Below are 23,313 nucleotides of genomic sequence, written 5' to 3' on the forward strand. Positions count from 1 at the left end.
GGTGTGGCAGGGGCTTTGGGCAGAATGCAGATCTGTCCTCACTCTGAGCCAAAGTTGCCCAGGTCTCCCGGGTGGCTGGGATGGTTCGCCCCCTGGGGGTTGAAGTGGGGGCCGGCAGAATCACAACTCTCATTCAGGTCCCTGTAGCGGTGGATGTGGATGGCACTTTCCACATTGATGGGGAACCCCAAATTCTTTTTGGGAAAACCCTTTAGGTAGACCATTATCTGCAGTTGGCAGTCTGGGTAGTACTGCTTGAAGAGGACCTGCCCATAGACCTTGGGTTGACCCTGGGGTAACGTGGGGTTAGGTTTAACATCACAGGTAGAGTAGATGGTGCCATACAAGTCATTGACCTCAGGAATTTTGTCCTCAGTTTTTGAGTCTGCCTCCTGGCACAGTACACTGTCCCATCACTAACACAACTAACAACAGATAGAAGGGCGTATTGTGTTCCATTTTTGTTTATCCTGTAACGGAATGGCATATGTAAATATATGTAATATTATTGGAAAGGGTAGGTGCACTGGTTACATCTGTGCATCATCACAATAGCAACACAAATGGAAAATGTCTACAACCATTGCTTCTTGCAGATTCTTAGATCAAAAGTATAATTGATCATAATTGTCTAATAGCACAAGGGGCCTACATTGATTGTTTTAAGTGGTGTTAAATATTTTCCATGGAATAGTTTCACAACATTGAGAAAGTAGCTTGGATATTTGAAATGAAGTAACGTGATATTCGACAATGGACACAAAAAGTAACATCCCTACCACCACACGTGCAAGAACACAGTGCTAAAGAAGTGAATTACCTGAAGAGAACCACTGGAGTTGCTTGAATGACAGAATTTAAGCAACCAAATGGAGTGGGAGTGTTTTGGAGGAGAATCTCTACTCCAATGAACTCAAACATGACCCCAGGATTAGATTAAGGAATAATTAGGAATAGTTTGTAAATAGATTCCTGTAACTGGCTCGATGAGCTTCATAGTAAAATGCTATCTTCTGTAATTTTTCCAGACAAAATGACAATAACAACAATAATAATAATCAATATTTAGAACCGGATAAACATGTATTCAATACCCTGTCTACTTACGTTCTATTGATTCTACTCTAAGATGTCAATGTTCATTTTGGTGACTTGAACAGCTGTGGTGCAAACAAAATTAAATACACTGTAGATCTTGCAAATCTGTTGAAATAACTATTTTGAACAATACCAGTTTTATTGTCAATTGTTATACAGTTACTTGATGTTTAGAGTGCAGCCCTGCAATCCTCACATCTTGATATTATTGAGAGGATTTTCCATTCAGGTAGCAGGCTATTGTCTCTTTTCACAGTTAGATAAAAGGGCTATTCCTCTCCTGTGTCAGTGTGGTATTGGTCTTCTCTATGTCTGTCAGCAGCTCTGCTTGGCAGGCCTATTTCACACACAATTGGACTGTTATTTAATTGCCTGTGAAAGAAAGGGAGAAAAAAGCCTGGTATTTTAAATTCGCCTTGGATATAGAACATTAGTGAGGCTTTGTTGTAACGTTGACCTCTCCTTCCCCATCACCATCAATCCCTGGTTACACGCAATGAGCCATTTGCCATTATGATGCTTGTTAGCAATGCCCAGGCTGTGTAATTACCTCTGTCGATGACAATGATTGTTTCCAGTGCCAGCTGATTCATCACTACATAATCTTATAGGTTGAAACGTTCAAGAAATCTCTTGGAAGAGATGTAAGCACTGAACATGTCTCATGTGGATAGGGTTTTTCATATGTTCTTGAAAGATTGACAAAGCTTGAAATAATCACTGACATAACATCACTGACATCATTTTGGCATAACAAAAAAAAGGACAGCCCTCTTCAAATACGTATTTATCATATACCGGTACATATTATTTAGAAACAAATGTTCTCACATTTTTGGCTTCGGGATGGATTCTACAACTCAGTTTATCTTTTCTATGTTATCACCATAGGCCAATTTGGTATTACACATGGACCAACTTTTTTTATTAGGGGGAGGCTGCATTTGGTCAGCCAGGACATCCCCAAACAGCCAACCACCGACTCCACGGCAGCAGCTGTCCTTTACAGTTTCAGGTGGCGCAAATATTGAATATATATGGCTCGACAAAACTAACGTTAAATTGCTGTTTTTCTGTCATTTTCCGCAGAGATAACAATGATTGAGGTAAGTGCTTCCGGTCGCCATATTTGTGGTGCTTAGCAGCACTGTGCAGAAATTTCATGGCATAAATCATAATCGACCTACTTTTGTTCCTTATTTTGGATAGTTATGTACGATGTACGTGTAAAAAAAGATGTCTAAACGACATTGGTTGGATTTGGGAGATGATTATTCATCGAGTTAAACGAGAACGTCTTCTAATGGTTATGTATATGGAATAATATGGAGAGGATCCTTTGTATTTGTGTTTCGTCGGCACTAACGTTACAGCGCAGGAAATTTTTGGCTGCAACTAACGTCAGCATGCTAGCTAGCTAGATCATTGAAACTATTTGAAGCTGGCTCTGTAGATACTACTAGCTAGTTAGCTAACTAATGGGCCCGATAGCTAGCTAAGTCACAACGTTATCATTAACGTTCTGCAACTGAAAAGGAAAATAACAAATTCCCCAAGATGTCTCATTTGCATGTCACCCAATGATTCAGTCAGTGGACATCAAAACACATGGCCAACTTTGTTGGCAGAACAGACATTCTTGAAATCCTTCCATGGAATTGGGTACCGACTGTCATGCCAACATTCTAGGCCCATAAGGACATGAGTTCTGAGGTGGTGTACCCAAGACAACACGATGGTCTGCTGATGTTCCTAGGAAATATAACTAGTTAGCTGCAGTAACGGGATATGTGATGTTCCATTATCCGTTACAGTTTAGCTATGTTCGTGTAAAGCCTCAGAAGGAATATTTCGACCAACCTGTTATTCGTGATACGTTCTTTGTTCTCGATTCGGGAATAAGTGTATCTTATAATTGTCCAGTTGCAGGTGTTTCACCGAAAACCAGAGAATATTCAGAAAGTTATCAAATACAAATATTTTTTTTAATCGAGTGGGGAGTTCCCTTGCCATCTTAGCCGCAAGACATCTTGCATTTTCCAACATCTTTACAGGAACTAATCGTTTCTATGCGACGCAGCCGCAAACACGTGTAGAAGTAGATGACAGCAGGTCACACAGTGCGACCAAAACAATGATCTACACACATGCAAGAGGTATTTCTCACTCGATACAAAACGTGGATTTAATATCTTTCTGAATATTCTCTGGTTTTTGGAGAACCACCTGCAACTGGAGACTGACATTTTATAAGATACACTTTTCTTCCAAATCGAGAACGAAGAAGGTTAGCCAAGAACAAGTTAGTTGAAAAATCTCTTCTGAGGCTTTACACTAGCTAAACTATTGGAGCATCACATTTCCCTTTACAATTCAGTAGCTATAGGAAATAGTGCGTTGCTCAAGAGACATGACATAGGCTACTTTGGGGGCAAATCCATTTTAACAGCGTGACTCAGATTTGTCTCTTTTAAAATGTATTTCAAGCAAAAACCAATGATTGCCAAGTTAACAAACCATTTAACTCTGAACCAGGACTACTTTTAACAATTTACACTTAACGTGTTTTACAAAGACGCATTTGCTTGAAGAACGGTGCAAGATGCAAAGTTTGGTAACAAAATGGGAACAAACAGCTCAACCCATCATTCTGTTACCAAACTGCATCTGCACTGTTCTTCAATAAAATGTGTTTTTGAACAAATTTGTATGGTTTGCAGTCATTGGTTTTTGTTTGGCATACATTTTAAAGGAACAAATCTGAGTGTCAGCATCACTCTGTTTTCAACATTGGTCTCGTCAAAGAAGGAAATTCAAGACTTGGGTTCTTGGGTGCAGACATGCATTGTAGCATGATAAAAAGGAAATAAAGATATCGCCCATTTGTGAAAGGAAAGTGTTAACCATTTGACTTATGATATTTTAGACTTCATTTCTTCATTAATCTGACCTTTGAATGCTACACTTGATTACGTTCTTCTGTAGCGTGAAAGGGAAATGCGCAGTAACCTTTTCATGTTATTTGAGGAAAAGGACACGTCATAGCCGAACCGCGGTGCACTTTTACCCTCTCGGATCTGAGTTGTTCTATTTCTGTGTTGGCGTCATTCCATGTTGTTCCATAGCCCTTACTCTAGCCCCTAGCCCTGCCAACATGTAAGATGTAGGAGATGGGAAAAGACAAGGGAATGGGGCCTGGCTGATATAAAAAAGCTTTGTCTTGTCTGACACACTACTAACATGTAACCTCCACCACAGGTGAGACCGCGACAGGGACCGAGACTAGCGGTCGAAGGACAGGGACTGAGACCGGGACGTCAAGCACTTTGGCATGGCCCTGAACCCAGCTGTCTGCGGCGGCAGTGCGGGCCTTCTCTCCATCAAGCAGACAGCCATACAGCAGCAGATCAACCCGTTCACCAACCTGCCTCACACGGCATGCTACTATGAGATCCTGAAGAAGAGGCTGCAGCTGCCCATGTGGGAGTACAAGGAGCAATTCAAAGACGTCCTGGCACGCCACCAGAGCTTCGTGTTTATCAGAGAAACAGGCTCCGGCAAGACCACACAGGTAAGCAGGGAAAGGGGTAGACTCGTGCATGGGTGTACACACACACTCAGTCTTTTACTTAGTTACTTACTAAAGGCTCAATCCCAATACCCCCCCTTCAAATAAAATAAAATTAGTTGTAGCCCTCCCCCTCCGTTTTGCACGATCCTGCATCCGAAGTGGTGTTCCAATTCAACTCTCAACGTTGGGTAGTTCCTTTTCAGCCCTCTAGTTGGCCCTAGACATGCAGACTAGACATGCAGACTTCCTATCGAGTGGTTATCAAAACTCCCATAAAACTCGGCGACCCAAATTGCTTCAGAAAGATGGCTGCCAAAAATACTAGGATGGAAGCAATTGTAAGTAATTAGAACTTCATAATGAATCATGCAAAAAAAAAAGTACAGTTAAGAGGAATATGTTAGTTAATGTAGCTAGAGAAAAAAACGATTCTGCATATTTTTGGGTCAAAACGTTAATCAACTAAAGTTGCTATTTAAAACTGCAATATGTAACTTTTTGGGCGACCTGACCAAATGCACATGGAAACATGAAATACATGCACATGTATTTGATGCCATTCCGCTGATTCCGCTCCAGCTATTACCATGAGCCCGTAATCCCCAATTAAGGTTCCACCAGCCTCCTGTGTCTCTACACTATAATTGTTTATTTTGTCGCATAAACTGAAATTAGGCGAACTATTAGAATTTTAGCAACCAGGAAATGGAGGAACGATTTCTATATAGTGCATCTTTAACAAGCCAGCTGATTAGCTAAAATTAGCCAACTAGCTATACATTTAGCTTGCCATTTGGGCATTTGACATTTGTATAAATTGCAATTCGTGTTGTTTAATGTTTTAGGGACTCCTGAGAAAACCAGCAAACCAGGCTGTCATCTTGTGAAACCCAGTGGATGTGAAGAACCTAGCCAGCTAGCTAGCTAAAGCATTTACTGCCAATTTAATGTACAATTCTGTAAGCTTGCCTTGCTATTTATAAAAAAAGATTTCAAATTCAATCACTTGTCATTGATCTTTAGTGTAGTAACGTACCGATAAATAAATACACCTGTATTTGGTGCCTAGAAGGCCAGCATCCCCGACTCGCCCTCTTCACTGTTGACGTTGAGACTGGTGTTTTGCGGGTACTATTTAATGAAGCTGCCAGTTGAGGTCTTGTGAGGCGTCTGTTTCTCAAACTAGACACTCTGATGTACTTGTCCTCTTGCTCAGTTGTGCACCGGGGCCTTCCACTCCTCTTTCTATTCTGGTTAGGGCCAGTTTGCGCTGTTCTGTGAAGGGAGTAGTACACAGCGTTGTATGAGATCTTCAGTTTCTTGGCAATTTCTCGCGTGGAATACCCTTCATTTCTCAGAACAAGAATAGACTGAAGAGTTTCAGAAGAAAGTTCTTAGTTTCTGGCCCTTTTGAGTCTGTAATTGAACACACAAATGCTGATGCTCCAAATACTCAACTAGTCTAAAGAAGGCCAGTTTTATTGCTTCTTTAGTCAGGACAACAGATTTAAGCTGTGCTAACATAATTGCAAAATGGTTTTCTAATGATCAATTAGCCTTTTAAAATGATAAACTTGGATTAGCTAACACAACGTGCAATTGGAACACAGGAGTGATGGTTGCTGATAATGGGCCTCTGTACGCCTATGTAGATATTCCATAAAAATCTGCCATTTCCAGCTACGATAGTCATTTACAACATTAACAATGTCTACACTGTATTTCTGATCAATTTGATGTTATTTTAATGGACAAAAAAAATTGCTTTTCTTTGAAAAACAAGGACATTTCTAAGTGACCCCAAACTTTTGAATGGTAGTATTTATACGTGTTTGTTTTGGTCTTCGTCCCCATCGTTTTCATGATGTACTTTATTTTGGGTGTAGAAATAAAAAAAACTATTACGTATTCCTGCACCTGTCTCCTATCATTATACAGTGTGACATTGACAAAGGTCCTTCTCCCCCGATTGCTCAGTTTGGCCGGGCAGCCAGCTCTAGGAAGAGTCTTGGTGGTTCCAAACTTTTTCCATTTAAGAATGATGGAGGCAGATATGTTTTGGTACCCTTCCCCAGATCTGTGCCTCAACACAATCCTGTCTCGGAGCTCTACGTACAATTCCTTCAACCTAATGGCTTGGTTTTTGCTCTGACATGCATTGTCAACTGTAGGACCTTATATAGGCAGGTGTATGCCTTTCCAAATCGTGTCCGATTAATTTAATTTACCAAAGGTGGACTCCAATAAAGTTGTAGAAACATCAAGGATGATCAATGGAAACAGGATGCACCTGAGCTCAATTTCGAATCTCATACCAAAAGGTTTGAATATGTATGTAAATAAGGTATTTCAGTTTTTAATTTTTAATTCATTTGAACAATTTCTAAAAAACGGTTTTCACTTTGTCGATATGGGGTATTGTGTGTAGATTGATAAGGAAAACATTTTCTTAATCCATTTTAGAGTAAGGCTGTAACGTAACAAAATGTGGAAAAAGTCAAGGGTTCTGAATGCTTACCGAATGCACTGTATATGGTAACAAAGCTAAGAAAAGCCAACTGATAACTCAATAATGAGATGCCTGGGTGTCCTCACAAACTCGCCCACTCTTTATTTACTGCAGACTCATCCTGCCGCTGAAACCCTTCTCCTTTCCCCCCATCTTGATTTGTTGACATGTTAAATGCAGAGTGTGTGTTTTCCCTAACCGTGGCAAAGAGGTTGGTTGCTACTAACGGGAACTCATCCGAGCCCAAGGCTAATCCAGCGGAAGGAACAGTTCCTAACTTTAGGTCTCCTCGTGTTTTGAACAGCGAGTAGGGGGATCCCCACCGGGCGTGCACATCAGTAGAGAGCTGTCAGACTCTGTCTAATACAAGCTATCATCGCAGCATCTCTGGAGCTCGCTGTCTATTTTATAGGAGAGGGGGGGCAATCGGGGATGCTGCCACGGGGTTTACAGACGGTAAATGGTAGTTTATTAATGCTTTGCTCTTCAAAACATCTGTGCTATCAAAACGTCTGTGTTTCTTACTCAAAGCTATCGTCAGTATCATTTTGTAAAGTGCTTTTGAATGGTATTGGTTTGGCTCCTGATTTGTGGAAGGTGGGGAAGGTAAAGAGAGAGTACAGATGAGTGTGCTTGAATGACCTCTTCCTCTTTCCATCTCCTTTTCTCCCTCTCCCCCCTCCCCAGAAGGTGAAGTTCTTGGGCAGCCCTAAGAAGACAGTGACCTGTACCCAGCCCATTAGGGAGGAAGCCATGAGCATGGCCCAGGGGGTGGCAGACGAGGTGCACGTGATGCTGGGCAAGGAGGTGGGTTACTCAATTAGATTTAAGGACTGCAGCTCGGCCAAGACCTTCCTCAAGTAAGGGCTAGTCTACTGAAGCCAAAAACGGGGGTTGTTCAGTGGGGGCGCATCGTAGCAATAACAATTTTCAACGGAAAACCAAAATGAGCATTGGAGAAGTTCAGATAGCACCTGCCTGTCTTGTCTCTCTGTTAGCAAAAAAGTTAGATTCTAAATATCCTTAACAAGATAGACCTGGTTAACATAACAGGACACAGTATTTCAGTTGTTTGATTAAAATGTCCACTTTAAGACCTCTCCGTTGTGTTTTCTCCCTCGGTGCACGCATGACAGACGGTATGTTGCTGCGGGAGGCCGTGAACGACCCCCTGCTGGCGCGCTACGGCGTCATCCTGGACGAGGCCCACGAGAGAACACGGGCCACAGACATCCTCATGAACACGGGCCACAGACATCCTCATGAACACGGGCCACAGACATCCTCATGAACACGGGCCACAGACATCCTCATGAACACGGGCCACAGACATCCTCATGAACACGGGCCACAGACATCCTCATGAACACGGGCCACAGACATCCTCATGAACACGGGCCACAGACATCCTCATGAACACGGGCCACAGACATCCTCATGAACACGGGCCACAGACATCCTCATGGGCGTCCTCAAAGAGGTGGGTCCGGCAGAAGTCCGACCTCAAGGTACATGTCAAACCTCCATACCCCCGGGTGCAATGTACTGAGCGTTGTGGGTACAAATGTCCTGAATAGAGCAGACCTGATTTCTAATTGTCAGAGGAACATGTCAGTTCTACGTGGTATTTCTATCTGAACGTTTCATTAACTTTGTGCCCCACTGAAAGCGATCTGGGCTTTCACGCGCATGCTTGCTGAATGGAACCCTGGCCTTGCCAACAGTTCCCACTCGCCAGTCTACATTCCACATCATCTCATAGAGTCATACGGTGTTCTTTACTGCTTCTATCTGTACTGTCTGATCCTACTGGCTTCTCCTGCCTTTGCTACATGTTACCATACCAGTGCATCTTTCCTTTGTCCACTCTCCTAGACTCAATTACTACCTTCCACTAGGTACTCCTGCTCTATCCTATACGAGAGCCTGCTTCTCTGCGTGCACATTCCTACTTGCGTACACACACTCCCAATTATTAGTTCCCCCCTCTAATTTTTTTTTGTGGCAGACAGTGTTTGTTTCCCTCCCCATTTTTTCCTCCTCATCTTTTCACCTTTTGCTGACAGTCTCTCCACGGGCTGACAGCTGCGTGTCTATTGAGGAAAAGACAAACGGCAGTCATTCAGCTCAGAAATGCACAGCGAGTCCCCTCTGCAGCAGCACTGAGATTGCTCCCCGGGTCAGCCCATTTTGAGGTAATCAGCCAAGGATGGGAGGGGGTTGGGAGTGGGAGGAGACCAGAGGCATGCAGTTTTTTATAGGCCGAATGTGCCGGACACAATTCTCATAAAGCAGATGGGTAATGACTAGTTGTTGTCAGGGATGGCATCGAAGGTTATACATGAGATAAGGGACTGTTAAATAAGGTCTAGGTTACTGGCAACCAAACTCCTGGCCCGACCCCGCTCACGTCCCCCTACCCCCCTCCCAAATTTGAAGTTTAATTTGCCTTGATTAAGAGCAATTATGTCTCGCAGTGCATAAAGCGAAATGGTGGCGAGACGCTGGGCCGAACTATTTGAGCGAAAATGGAAGAGCAGAGAGGCGCGCCGCCTCCCATCAGAATCCTAATGTGCTTCTGATCTAATGGGCCCTGGGGAGAACATGGTGTGCCCAGACTTATTCGGACGTTGAGCGCCATGATCCTCATGTGTCAGGGGTTCTGTCCTCCTGTGATATATCCACCATCTTGGCTCCTCTCACTTGGCCTGTGTCCAATCTACACTCTCTTTCTGGCTCATGCTGTCTATGATCTGTTCCATGGGTATGACAAAACATGTATTTTTACTGCTCTAATTACGTTGGTAACCAGTTTATAACAGCAATAAGGCACCTTGGGGGTTCGTGGTATATGGCCAATATTCCACGGCTAAGGGCTGTTCTTAAGCACGACGCAACGCGGAGTGCCTGGATACAGCCCTTAGCCGTGGTATATTGGCCATATACCACGAACCCCCAAGGTGCCTTATTGCTGTTATAAACTGGTTACCAACGTCATTAGAGCAGTAAAAACACATGATATATTTATGATATACCATGGCTGTCAGCCAATCAGCATTCAGGGCTCGAACCACCCAGTTTATAATTATCTATTTCATCTGTCACCCGCATTGGCTGTCACTCTGAACAACCCTGTGGTGAGACTACACAGACCATACCATTCTCCAACTTCTAAATACCTCTTATCTACTTGCACTTCTACCTGCACTATACTAACGTCACTCTCCCATGCCTATCTGCCAGCTCTTCCCTCCTGCTCTGAGCTGCTGTTTCTGATTGGCCCTTAGGCACCGATCTAAGATTAAGCTAAATCTTACCTGAACCACTAGGAGCGAACTACAATCTAGAACTCAGATCAGTGTTTAGGGGCGACTTTATCCTATAACCCCATCGGCAGCCATTTTCTCTTCCCAGTCCACGTCTCACTGTCTTCTCTCTTTGTTCCCTCGTCTCGTCTGGTCAGGTCATCGTCATGAGCGTCACGCTGGACGCCGGCATGTTCTAGGTGTACTTAGACAGCTGTCCGCTGCTGACCAGCCTGAGAGGGACTACCTGGAGGCAGCCATCAGCACGGTCATCCAGATCTCTTCCTCAACAAACGAGGTAGGCTGATTTGACACTTTTTACAATTAGTTTGTATTTAGCAGGAATCATGATGCAAAGTAATATACTCATACACAATGTGTTTCTACTGCTACCTAACGGTGTTCCGTACACATTTTGCGTAACTGGAGCATTTAAACGAGGCTGTAATGAAAACGAATGGGAATGTAGCGACTGTGTTGGCATCAAAATCCAGGGTGTTAGCTATGTTGACATGGTACAGCTGCACCATCGAGAGCATCCCGATGGGTTGCATCACTGCCTGGTATGGCAACTGCTCGGCCTCCGACCGCAAGGCACTACAGAGGGTAGTGCGTACGGCCCAGTACATCACCGGGGTCAAGCTTCCTGCCATCCAGGACCTCTATACCAGGTGGTGTTAGAGGAAGGCCCTAAAAATTGTCAAAGACTCCAGCCACCCTAGTCATAGATTGTTCTCTCTGCTACCGCACGGCAAGTGGTACCGGAGCGCCACGTCTAGGTCCAAGAGGCTTCTAAACAGCTTCTACCCTCAAGCCATAAGACTCCTGAGCATCTAATCAAAAGGCTACCCAGACTATTTGCATTGCCCCCCCCCCCCCCCCCCCCCTTTCTACACTGCTGCTACTCCCTGTTTATTATCTATGCATAGTCACTTTAATAACTCTACCTACATGTACATATTACCACAATTACCTCAACACCGGTGCCCCCGCACATTGACTCTGTACCGGTACCCCCCTGTATATAGCCCCGCTTTTGTTCCTTACTGCTGCTGTTTAATTATTTGTTATTCTCTTATCTATTACTTTTATTAGGCATTTTCTTAAAACTGCATTGTTGGTTAAGGGCTTGTAAGTAAGCATTTCACTGTAAGCATTTAAAGTAAGTCAGCATTTCACCTGTTGTATTCGGCGCATGTGACAAATAAAATTTGATTTGATTTAATGGACCAATAGTATTTGAGAAAATATGAAAAAATGCACCCCTCCGACACTGTACGTTACATCGTGGCGTGTCACGACGTAACATACGGCAAGCATTATGCAACTCATTGTGGCCGTACAGCGTCTTCCCATCAGGGGTAGTGCTTCTCTCGCAGATTAAAAACATACTTAACCAAATACACTTGTAAGAAACCTTAATTATTCATGCTTTTCATTTAAATGAGCATTAGTATTAATATTATTATGGCTAATATTAAACACATTTTTCATGAGTTGGGTGCTAATAGCAATGTGGTCATCAATCAATCAATAATTAATTGCATAAGACTTTGATGTGCAGAATCTGAAAAGGAATACCACTGCTCCAACCTCTGATCTGCATTTAAACAAGCAAACCCGTCACCTGCTGACAGAGCTTTTGTTTTTTTGCTCTCACGTTTGCCGTGTTAACGTTTTGAAATACCTTTGCTGTGCCAACCGATTCACGAGAGCTCTGTGAATAATACACTGATGTGTGCAATAACACATGCCAATAACGTATATCCTACATTTCTTACGTGTGCTATGTATTAAACTTGTTTGCAAATGACATGCTCTAACCCAAATTGAGACGCATCATTCCTGTGCGCCTCTTGCTGCTCTTGATTGTGCCCAGGTGAAGAAAATGAACAGGACTCCGTAAAAGACAAGCTTGTAACCAAACTGCAATAGTTATGAACTATATGGAATGTTTTTGGACCATTGGCTTCCCTGTTAACATGTACTGACAGGAGGCACGAGCCACCTCCCTCAGGCTCCTCCCTGCATTCACCTCCTCGTTAGCAGCCTGTAGCTGTTCACAGGTGTAGAGGTGCCGTTTCTTAGGCTCTCGTTGGTTCTTTCCGTTTCCAGACATTTTCCTGTCATAATTCAATTATTATAATACATTTTTAAAAAGTATGCAACATTTTAAGATAGTTTCAAGGAAATGCACTCACCAATGTGGATATAATTTCTGTGTAATTCGACATAACATTATTGTAGATTTCATGGAAAGAGCAGGTGTTCATGTACACACACTGTATATGATGGAGTGAGAGGACAAGCGGTGAGTCGTTGTTACAACTGTTAGATTTATTTTTCATATTAACATTGTTGCTTTATACAGTAATGTTAAGTATTCATCTTGTGCTGATTCGGGTTAATATTAGAACTTCCAACAATCTCATGCTTTGTTCATTAACATTTTCCTTCATCTCTCACTTTGAACAGAATCACATCCTTCGACTCTGAAAATAAAGTTCCCTACTTTGTGTAACTCATATTTAACAATATTTATTTATTAAGACGTTATCAATGGTGAGTATAAAGGGAATTACTTGTGAGTTCATCAGTAGTTAATTTTTCATCATGACTCTCAAAAGCCGTGACAGCCGCAGTTAACTTTAGCACCTCCCTAAAACCCATATTCATATTTGACACAAACCTTCAAATAGGTATGTAATGAGACATTATATAAACTCTTTATAGTGTTTTATTTACATTTTAGAGGTGATAAAAGCTGTTTCCCCACACGACATATCTGCCCCTTTCACTATTGCTCAGTAGCCTTCGCTTCCTGCTCCGTCATTTTAAAAAAGATCGCGCGAAGCACCATTGCCTTCTTCAATCATGCAGAGACGGGCAGGGTAGAGGTCTCATTGTTGATTTTGCTGGAAAGGGGAGAAATGGTGCTTTACAATGGTACTAATATTACAGTTGACCTGGAAGTATGACATTTTTTTGTGTGTACGGAACGCTGATATACGGAATACCGTTAGGTAGCAGTACTATACAAATGCACATAAACGTGTGTAGAGCTACTGACGTGCACACACAGACACTGTCTCTCACACACACACACACATCTTGTCCCATTGTGTTGTACTCACACATTGTACTCATTGTCACTATTCCAGATTTCCAAAGAGACACACACACACACGACCAAGACGATCAATGCTTAGATTAATAGATATTTCATGCATGTGGGCTTGCCTGTTTGGAACCTACCAGGTTGGAGGGGAAAAAAGACAAAGTGACCCAGATTCTGCCCTCATGAATCCCTGAAATTAAGTAATTTATTATTTGTTTCGATCCTGCCAATGTTGTCCACTGATGTGTAATGGAGGGCGAGGTTCATGCTCAAAATGATTAATTTAACCCATCAGAGTCTAAACCCTGTCTAAGCGAGGGGTGGGGTTCTACTAAGCTATCTGGAATTGTTTTAAGAAAGCTAAATTATCCTTGGTATGACCTATTTGAATCAAAAAAATTATAAAATAAATATTTGATGAAAAACTATGTTGGTCCTGCAATTAACCCATACAAACGCATTGAATAACAGATTCACTACATGGAACAGATACTCCCCAAAAATATAAAAAAACGAAGTTTGTTCTGAAGTGTCTATCTTATATCTGAGAGATATAAGAAAGATCAGGATTTTTGTATTATTTTAAAACATGTCTTTAACCCCATATTTTTGGCATTAAACAGTCTCCATATATACTTCCATAAATCTTTTAAACTGGTACCGGGAGACCTTCAGACGATTCTTGTGAGACCTGTGGGCGTCCTTGAGCAAAACATCCAACATGTACAGTACCAGTCAAAAGTTTGGACACACCTACTCATTCAAGGGTTTTTCTTTATTTTTACTATTTTCTACATTGTAAAATAATAATGACGACATCAAAACTATGAAATAACACATAAGGAATCATGTAGTAACTAAAAAAGTGTTAAACAAATCAAAATATATTTTATACATTTGAGATTCTTCAAAGTAGCCACTCTTTGCCTTGATGACAGCTTTGCACACTCTTGGCATTCTCTCAACCAGCTTCATGAGGAAGTCACCTGGAATTCACTTAAATTAACAAGGTGTACCTTGTTTAACACATTGTTGGTTACTACATGATTCCATATGTTATTTCATAGTGTTTATGTCTTCACTATTATTCTACAATGTAGAAAATAGTAAAAATAAAGAAAAACGTTGGAATGAGTAGGTGTGTCCAAACTTTTGACTGGTACTGTACATGTTCGTGAGAGTCTCACTTTTGCACAGAGGGGTATTAGTGTGTAGCCTAAACGGTTTGGATGCTACAGACAGAATTTGGCAGATCGACTTTACTTGTGGAGGTCGTAGAGCAAAACGGAGGACACCATCGTGTTCGTGAGCGTCTCATCTTTCCACAAACAATAGTTTGTAGGCCAAACCGTTCAGACACTACAGACGAGAAGACCGGTTTGTGAGAAGACCGGTTTTCGGGATGTCTCATGATCTGACAAACACCGCTCTAGCTGTCACCTTTCACTGCAGACGCGGAAGTGCGACATCGACGGATGCGGTGTATTGAGACGTATCCAATGCAAAAGATCTCGCTCGCTTAATCTGACTGATATAGATGGGGATTTTTGTATTATGCTAATTAGATTTACGCGGGGGCACGGACATCAACCTTAGGTTAATCACAGCTGGGCGGCACACTTCTGCCTGCCTTCCCCCAGAAATGTCTGTCGGCCTCTCAGATCATGAGTGGGAGAGGCAGCCGGTCTCAGGACTCAGCACTGCTGCAGCGCCACACTACTATTCTCACCATTCTCTCCCTATGTAATGTAACAGTTTGTGTAGTTTACAGTTGTGCCATGGGAACTATGAACGCAACCCCAGACTGAGTTTAAGACCGAGCTTGACTGTTAATGTGCCTGGAGCTTTTCATTTTCAATGTATGGATTTTGGTCCAGATTGTTTTATTTCATAGGTTCCTTGCGCTTCTCCCTCGAGTTAGAGCCGAGTCGCCATGCAGCATAGCCATCTTCAAAATCAAATCCGTCAAACACCCACCCAATTAGCCTATTCATTAACGGTGGTCATTCGTCATTCAGCGGCCGGGTGGGACGGCGCTGCCGCACACTTACATCAGTTTTCATTCGCCGATGCCCGGCTGGTTCGGGAAGGGATGAAGTCCCAGAGGAGCATTGTATTTGAAGTGGTCTCCTTCCAGTCACTGACGGCCAGGGAACAACGTTCACCTCTTTTATTTGAATGTGCAGAGGAGATGAGAAGCTTGTGTTAAACATTGTTTGGAGGTGGACGTCTTTTGATGAGCATGCCTCCCTTCTCACCTCCCAGTTCGATAATTCTGAATGTCAAGCTGCCGAGGCAAAACAGTAGTCAGAGAACACTCCCAGGGCGACTTCATTAACACTCCTAATTGGTTTAAAGAAGTTAATGTGAGGTTGGTCTGGATGAGATGGGCGTTCAAAGGAGCGTATCTTAACCTCTCTAGTGTCCCCGCAACTTTGAATGTCGACTAATGATCGGGGACGCAGATCTGCTGCGAAGCGAGGACCATTTTTATATGGCTTTGGGATTAAGCCGTTTTTAATTCATGACAAATGAAAAGCGAAGGGGGTGGGATTCTTTCCCTCCCTCAAGTATTTGGGGGATATTTCCCTGCCACAAACCATTAAAAACAAACAGACACAAACTCCCCATAAAAGAGAGGCAAAGCTTATCACCGCTGCCTCGCCCTGATAAGCCTTACCATTTAAGCTGCCCTTCAGCGGTTCACTTCAAAACGTAAAGATACGCCCAGGCCTCAGCTAATTAAGTGGACCGAGGCGAGTGCCTCATTGCATCTGGTTAGGTGCCTGGCGCCCAACCGCATCACTCCTGGGGTCGCGGGGGCCGGCTGGTGGACAGGTTCCCACCATTGGCCGCCTGCCCCGCTGTGCACGTGCTCCATTTCCCTTCAGACACAGGCGCACCAGCTCACCTTGGCAACGACGTCCATTTTTCATGACAGCTGCTGTATCCAGAGGGTTGATGGTCTATTAATAACCAGGCTAATTTTATCAATCCATTCATATTTACTATTTTCCACTCTAACTTGTCAACGTGTTGATTATGAGGTACATAGCCATCGGTGGAATGGATTTGACTTGTGCAGTGAGTGAACACAGCAGGAAAAAATTGGTCTGGGAATACATTACTGTCTGCAAACACACAGAGGTAGCTTATGTTTTTGTGTTGTATTCAACTAAGGCAAAGCCTTGCCAATTGTTACCCTGAGTAAAGTAAATACCACGTCAAGAGGAAATGCTCCGGGACAAAGGAGGGCAGTCGTTCTGCTGGCTAGCTGTAGGTTGCAGTCAGTGTCACATTGTGCCCTTGACATGACCGTATCAAAAATGGTTCCCTTCATTTCAGAATACGCCAAGCCAATACCCCTTTCTGTCCCAGCCCCCTTCGCACTCCAATAAAACATTATTTTAAGCTGTAAGTCATGTCTGGGTTTTTGCATTAAGGTCACTAATTAGTAAAGAGCTCCCCTCTTTGTCTTGGTCTTAAATTGAAAGGAAAAACCAAAAACCCACAGACACTAGGCCCTCCATGGAATGAGTTTGAGTGTAAATGTATGTGTCACGTGACACTCCCAGCCAATCTATAGAAGGAGCTGCATTGCTCACTTGGGCCTGAAGGTGGTGCAACAACATAGGCTGTGGCCTTTTACACGTTGGCTTAGGCTACTTGTTTAAGTAGGACATAAACATGGACTTAATCAGGCAGCGGTTATCGCTTCAGTACCTTTTCTGGTCTTTTCATAGCTAACATTGTCCAATGTCTGGAGATAGAAAAAAGTCAAGCGTGGTCATTTAGTGTAGAGATTCCAGGAATTCTAGACTATTATCAGGCTAGAATGTAGACTAGTCACTTAGGGGTCCCGTGGACATGGTTGATAGCAGTGTAATTGTCTTAAATATACATGGGCCGTTTACCGAGTTGATATGTAGCATTTGCAAATGTCACATTATGGTCGTCCGTTATGTTCAGGCTGGCTAGTTCAGTCGGAGACCTAGCCTTGTCTACTGTCATGTTTTCATATTTCCCTGGCTGCTCAGGTCCTCTTCTCCTCTGTCTGAGAGCCCACTGGCTCTAGAATGTTCAGCTCCACTAAACTGATCTGCCATGATTTGCCTCTGGTTTATGCATCAGTGCAGCATCCTCATTTCACATTTCTCCTACAATATTGCGGTATGGAATAATGAACCGTGTGTGTGTGTGTGTGTGTTTTCCTGATTGCTGCATTTGACAACGGAGCCATGGGGAGCTCACCCAAGCACGTGGCAGTCCAGGTTTAATTTCCTCAGTCAGATGGAGTGATAGGCAGAACAAATGTACTGTGGCGGGAACCACCATCTCCCTGGCCCTTTCTCCTTTCTACCCCTCTACTCTTCAGACGTTCTTCTCCCCATTCTCTCCTGGTGTTATTCAGACCAAGCCCCAGGTGACTGTTTGTGCCTCAACTCGCTGCTGCTCGGCAGCCTTCCATCACCTGCCTGCCCCTTTTGAATGGTTTCGCTTCATCTTTCAGGAAATCGACGACCTGGGACCCGATGTGGGGGACATCAAAATCATCCTGCTGTACTCGACGCTGCTGCCCCAGCATCAGCAGAGGGTCTTTGAGCCGCCCCCACCCACACAAGCCCAACGGAGCTATTGGGAGGAAGGTAAATGCCGCCACTGCTCAAATCACTCCTCAGAAGCACAGAGCATCCCAGCAACTCAATAGCTCCCTTTCAGAGAGAGAGAGAGAGGAGAGAGTGAGAGTTAGAAAGCAAGAGGGCTAAAGAAAGCGAGAAATGGAGAGATGCAGAGAGACTTGACAGGGAAGTATGTGGGTGGATATGGAGAGGGTTGGGGGGTGGATATGGAGAGGGTTGGATGGATATGGAGAGGGTTGGGGGGGTAGAAAAAGTTTTTTTTTTTCAGCTTTGGTGCAGGACTGACTCACACACCATATGCTGCTTTTGTCAGCATACGATTCCCTGCTCTAAATTATAACTGGTGTGGATATTACTCATGCCCTGCGCGCGTAAGGCACCGGAACCACTGTCTTTTCACCTCTTCCCCTCTATTGGTTGGCACAGCCTCTCTCGCGCTTACAGTCATCTGGTCTTCTCAGTGCCAGGGTAAGGCAGCATGCGTTACCAGAGCAGGGGGGGAAAACGTTGCTCAGCTACAATAGATGGGTTAGCGGACAAGGTCATGAAAACGATGCGCATCCTTTAATTGTTGTTGTGATTCTGGATGGCCAGATAGCTAGCTAGCAATAATGACAAGAAGCTGTCATGTGGGGAATCATAGGTGGCTCGTTTTAGCTAGTTTTTTTGATCTTCTTCATACCACGTCTGTTTTGAGATGTTTTGACCGTCACGTCTATGCTAATATGACAAAAATATCTACCAAAGCAACAACTGTAACAATGTATTTGAGAGACAAGTGTTCATTGTGCACATTTACAGTTAAGTCGGAAGTTTACATACACCTTAGCCAAATACATTTAAACGCAGTTTCACAATTCCTGACATTTAATCCTAGTAAAAAATTCCCTGTCTTAGGTCAGTTAGGATCACCACTTTATTTAAGAATGTGAAATGTCAGAATAATAGTAGAGAGTGATTTATTTAAGCTTTTATTTCTTTCAATACATTCCCAGTGGGTCAGAAGTTTACATACACTCAATTAGTATTTGGTAGCATTGCCTTTAAATTGTTTAACTTGGGTCAAACGTTTCGGGTAGCCTTCCACAAGCTTCCCACAATAAGTTGGGTGAATTTTGGCCCATTCCTCCTGACAGAGCTGGTGTAACGGAGTCAGGTTTGTCCTAACCGACTTGCCAAAACTATAGTTTGTTAACAAGAAATTTGTGGAGTGGTTGAAAAACGAGTTTTAATGACTGCAACCTAAGTGTATGTAAACTTCTGACTTCAACTGTATTTGTTTTCAATAAACATTTAGAGACTAAATATAGTTGACATGTCAACAATGTAAGCCAGCGTTTCCCAACTCCGGTCAGCTAGTATCCCCAACAGAACACATTTTTGTTGTAGCCACGGAGGACAAAAACATGATTCAACTTGTCAAGGGCCTGATGATTAGTTGACAAGTAGAATCAGGTGTGCTTGTCTGGTGCCACAAGAAAAATATTTACTGTTGGGGGTACTTGAGGACCGGAGTTGGGAAACACTGATTTAAGCTAACCCGGTCGGTTCTGCTCCATAGTTGCGCAAGCGTCGGTTTTATTGCTAAACAACCAACCCGTCTATAGAATGTGTGAACATTCCTCTCCTCTTGTTCCGTTGTCCTGAACTGGTCCCACACAGCAATGTACGCCCCTTCGTCTTCGTGTTTCTGTTATTAATACGGACCGCAAACGTGTCCAGCGTTTTGTTTATAGCTCGGCGTTCAAACAGGCGCACTATAATCACAGCAGTGGAACCACCTGGATGGCCACGGCGTTGGCAAGGAATCTGACGGAATATCAAAACCCCGTCACACCGCCAGTAAATTTGCAAACATTTGCCTCAACATCTGACAGGGATTTGATGAATGACTCATCGTGTGCTGCCTCTATGGAGCCCAGAAAGATTATTGATGACTTATTTGGAATAATGAAGTCACAGCCCGAGAGTTTTTTTGAAATATTTTTTTTCTCACAATGTTTAATGCCTAGTCTAGCCAGGCTGCTGCCTCACCCTTATTTTTACCACTGTGGTTTGATCCACAGCGTTTTGACAGGCCCCTCTTTTCCTGTGGTACGTGACGAGGCGGGTGAACTGCTCACTCCGGCCTCCCTCCCTCTCTCTCTCTCCCAGTCTGGCAGCATTTCATCTCTCTCCTCCAACGCTGTGTGTGGTGTGTGAGTGAGTGTTTAAAGGAGGCTCAACATTCTCAACAGTTTGATTAGCCTAAGCCGGGCCGGGGATCTTTTCCAAAGTTCAAACATGATCCCCATGTTTGCTCTCGCTGTTCAAAGGGATGTTGACATGAAAGAGGGGCACGGGTATCACAGGGAGCTGTTTGGACACCGCCTGGTTCCAGCAGACGCCACCTCCACATCTTGATAGATTGGGACAGGGTGTTTTGCGTGGTTGAGAGGACCGGTAAGCGGCTATAAATTTGCATCCAACAATTCTCTGAAGTCCTAACACTGGACCTCTCCCCAACGTGCTAGCTCTCTCCTATCTGGTGATTACAGACTGTGTCTGAATGGCATGCTACCTCTCATGTAGCCGTTTTATCTTGTCCGTCTGCCTGGCCTGAAAAGAGAGAAGGGAAAGGGGGATACCTAGTCAGTTGTACAACTGAATGCATTCAACTGAAATATGTCTTTCGCATTTAACCCAATTGTCTCAGAGGTGAGCTTGAGGTGTCGGTGTCTCAACCCCACATTACAAACAGGGAGTTGAGGCTAGAATGACCTTGTTGGTCACAACGATCCTTGAACCCCATATGACTTGCCTTCACTCAATGGCCAGGTTCATGAATAACATCAATTCTGTTCCCTCACTAAGCTCGATTGGCCAAGGGTCTTGAACATAGCAGTGAGCCGCTGATGTGGCCGGGCCCAAATTGTTTGAGGTGCCCTCCATTTCTACCAATCAGAGGAATGCTTTATTTGTCAACAGGCAGCTCCTCCCAGAGGGTTGGAGTGAAATATGGCCCCTGTTAGCCACAGTGCTCGCCCCCCTGCCGGTTAATAACCCAGAAATAATGTGCAGAGATGATGCTCTAATGATATTACTGATGAAAAGTCTGGAAAGCTGTATACAGCCGGCAGACAGACAGGAAGGAGCCGGGCCTGCGCTCATCTGTGTAACGGGTCCCAGCCTCCAGACACATTCTGAATCAATGCAGTCAATGAGAGGCCTATATGGTTATGAAGTGTGAGGAGGCAGGCTAGCTACTCTGGCAGCTGCTAGGACATTGACTGAATCCTGACATACAGGTTATTGGCTGGGAATCGCCAGGGACCTCACGATACGTATTGTGATTCTCACGATTCTTCTATATGTATTACGATTCGATACTGTGATTTTATTGTGATAATGTTCCAAACATATTGATCACCATGTCTGCTGCAGAGAGACGAGAGAATGAGAAAATTTGATTTGATCAGTCATGGAAATAAAAATAAAAGTGCTGAAAACATGTTGGCTCACTATTTAACAAGCTATAGGATGAAAAATACCTGCATTTTAGCATCGGGTATATCCGACTGGCGCAAGCTAACGCTACCTAGTAAAAACATATGTTTTACTTGGAGTCAAAGTATTGATATATTGGGTCCAAAAATAATATTGCCCCCATCACTAAGACTCACCCCCTTGAACCTTTCCCAGCTCCCTTTGAACAGGACATGACCTGCTCCTTGCCAACCGTTCCTCTTGGGGAAAATGTTGGCAGACATTTTCTGAGCGATGGCCCAAGCTGCCTGTATCTGCTAGGCTAGCCGTCTTTGTTCCAGAAACACCTACGGGACACTGAGTGTGGTTGAGCATTCTTAATGTCTTGAACACTTTGCCAAGCAGTTGGCTTTGGTTTAATTCCAGTGTTGCTTTGGTCTTCAGCGTTTACATTTGTACATTTGTAATAGGTGATTGATTCTCTTAGTTCAAAGAGATCCACTCAAACATATTATTGGATGACACCTCTAGTGTTCACTCAGATCAAGATGTACATCCCTCCTGAGGGGGAGGTGTAAACAAATCAATTAGGTCCGGGGCGTTACCAGTACCGCGATACTAGCTATAGCACACAATATTTGACATACAGTAGGTTTTCAAAGGAACAAAGCATTTGGTCTGCTTCGTGTTTTCATTTTTGCCATGAAAAAAAAAAACTGCGATACTGGTGTCGTCCCGGCCCTATAATCAAAGCGACCGTTGGCTTGAGCAGGCTGCCTGTTGACAGGTTTGAAATGGGCCGTCTTTGCTGCCTCGCTCCTCAGCATGAATACAAAACAGAATGGTTCTACATCTGACGGCAGAATTACACAAGGCCAAGGGCTGAGCAGAAATAAAACTCCCAAGGCATTAATAACTAAAAAACAGTCCGGTATTTTTTGGCTGGAAAGAAATCCACACTTAAAAAGGTAGGATTTTAAAAAGCCTTTGAGGCTCACAGCTTTAGACAGCCAATAGAAACAGAGCTATGCCGGTGCTCAGAATCTGTTCTGGACATGTATCGATGGATGACGACTCACAGAGAAGTGTTTTGATCAAGAGATGTGAATTTTGTGTGTGTGAATTTTGCATATTTTTCCCAAGGAAAAATACTATCACTTTTGTGATCACTTTTGTTAGAGAAAAGGGGTACTCTTTTTTTGTCATTTGGAGAAAGTTTTTCACGCCTATCCTTCCTGCAAGGAAGTGTGTCTGTTCAACGCTTTTGCAGATATAATACAAATAGCTACCTTCATTTGCATTTTTCCTGTGCTTGCAGTTGTATTGGTCTTGCTTTTCTATATATGTAAGGGACAGTGATGAGGCAGTTTTATTAACACCCCTTTACATTATGCTGAGACATTGGAGTGGAAGTTCCCACTACAGCAGGATTCAGACTGTCCGACAGTGTCATGGTGCACAACATACTCCGATGGTTTCTGGGGCCAATCAGGCTCTGCCGTTACATAACGAGAACCCCCCCCCCGCGGCGGTCAAGGCTCGCATGAGAGCAGCTGCAGATCTGTCTTCCTCCCTCTCCCCCGTTTGTGTAAACGCTGACAGAGACC

At 43.5% G+C, this 23,313-nt stretch overlaps 1 pseudogene; it reads left to right on the forward strand.

The window, feature by feature from the left end:
* The first annotated feature begins 2,334 nt into the window (after positions 1 to 2,334).
* The window catches only part of LOC120049490, a 37,710-nt pseudogene continuing 16,731 nt past the window's right edge, over positions 2,335 to 23,313 (forward strand).

Source organism: Salvelinus namaycush, chromosome 6 (assembly GCF_016432855.1).
Source record: "Salvelinus namaycush isolate Seneca chromosome 6, SaNama_1.0, whole genome shotgun sequence".
NCBI classification, from domain to species: Eukaryota; Metazoa; Chordata; class Actinopteri; order Salmoniformes; family Salmonidae; genus Salvelinus; species Salvelinus namaycush.